The following is a 2,004-nucleotide window of genomic DNA, read 5'->3' on the forward strand; positions in this document are numbered from 1 at the left end:
CCAAAACCTTGATTTTGGACTTCTAGTCTCTAGAACTGTGAGATAATAAATTTCTGTTGTTTAAAGTCACCCAGTTTGTGGTACTTTGTAATGGCAGCCTTAGCAAACTAAAACACTCCCCATTTCTGAATTATTTCATATAGCCACCTCTTCTCCTTGTTTCAAAGAAGAACAATTCCCATTTACATCCAAAGCTCACCCCTCCATCCACACTATCTACTCTTCCCCTCTATTCTTTTCTGGGATCTTATCTTCATCCATTCATTTAACTAACATTTGCTGAGCACCTACTATATGCCAGAAACCATGGGGAGTTTCACTGAGGGTAGAGCCATAAGTCTAATCCTTACCCTCAATAAGCTTATACTCTTCCTCTATGATTTCCCCATAGATGCTTTCAAATCATGCTTCAGCCTGGATGTTTCTCCAAAGCTTAAACTCTAATATTCCAAGTTTCTTCTGGGCATCTCCATATGGATGCCCCACCAATCCCTTATATCACATGTAACATATCCCAAACTAAACTTTTCTTCTCAAAACTGTTTTCACTTCTTATTGATATTCTTACTTTGGTTAATGGTTCTATCATGGTCTAAACCACCCCAAATTTGAGACTCCAAAGTTATCGTGACTTTCCTTCTTTTTACTGTCTGTGATAAGCTTTATTAGTTCCCCAAAAGATATCCACATCCTAATCCCTGAAATTTGTGAACATTGCCTTATATGGCAAAAGAGAGTTTGCAGATGTGATAAAGAATCTTGAGATGGAAAAATTATCCTGGATTATCTGAGTGGGTCTGATGTAATCAAAAGAGTCCTAATAAGAATGAGGCAAAGCAAGATTGGACACACAAAAGAAGGTAATATGACCAAAAAAGCAGGAATTGGAGTGATGTGGCCATAAGTCAAGGAGTGCTGGCAGCCACCAGAAGCTGAAAGAGGCAAGAAACAGATTTGTTCCTGGAGCCTCCAGAGGGAACCATCCTTACCCACACCTTTTATTTAATCCTATAAAACTCATTTTGGAATTCTGGCCTCCAGAACTGTAAGAGAATAAATTTCTGTTGTTTCAGTCCTCTAAATTTGTGGTAATTTGTTGCAGCAGTAATAGGAAGCTAGTACACCATCTGTTTTGGTTTGGTAAAGCTGCTGGATTGTAATATACAAGAAATGGGTTGGTTTTTACAATGGGGATTTATTATCTTACAAATTTCCATTTGTAAGGCTGTGAAAATGTCCAAGTTAAGGCATCAACAGGACAATACCTTCTCTTAAGAAAGGCCACTGGCATTTGGGACACCTCTATCATATGGGAAAGCACATGGCCAGCATCTGCTGGTCCTTCTTTCCCGGGTTTCATTGTTTTCAGCTTCTGGTTTCAGTGGCTTCCTCTCTCAGTTCCTTCAGGGTTTTTTTCTCTATGAGATTCTCTGAATTTTATCTCTTTTGAATGATTCCAGTCAGAGGATTAAGACCCACCCTGAATGGGGTGGGTCACATCTCAATTGAAAAAACCTAACCAAAAGGTCTCACCTATAATAGGTCTACACCCACATCAATGGATTAAAAGAGCATTGCATTTTCTGGGGTACATAACAGCTTCAAACTATCATACCATCCTACCTCAAATCAGTTGCTAAATCCTTTTGATTCTACCTCCACAACGTCTTCCAAATCCATTCTCCCCTCACCATTTCTACCACTACTGCACTAGCTCAGATTCTCATCATCCTTACACCATGTTAAAATAGCTTTCTAGATGGCCTGCCTGTTTTTTTTTCTTTTTAATTTTTATTGGGATTGTTCAGATACCATACAATTATCCAAAGATCCAAAGTGTACAATCACTTGCCCCTGGGTACCCTCGTACAGCTGTGCATCCATCACCACACTTAATTTTTGTTCAATTTTTAGAAACTTTTCATTACTCCAGACAAGAAATAAAGTGAAAGATGAAAAAAGAAAAAAAGAAAAGGAAACTCCTATCCTTCCCTATCCCTAACC

Source organism: Choloepus didactylus, chromosome X, assembly GCF_015220235.1.
Source record: "Choloepus didactylus isolate mChoDid1 chromosome X, mChoDid1.pri, whole genome shotgun sequence".
Lineage (NCBI taxonomy): Eukaryota > Metazoa > Chordata > Mammalia > Pilosa > Megalonychidae > Choloepus > Choloepus didactylus.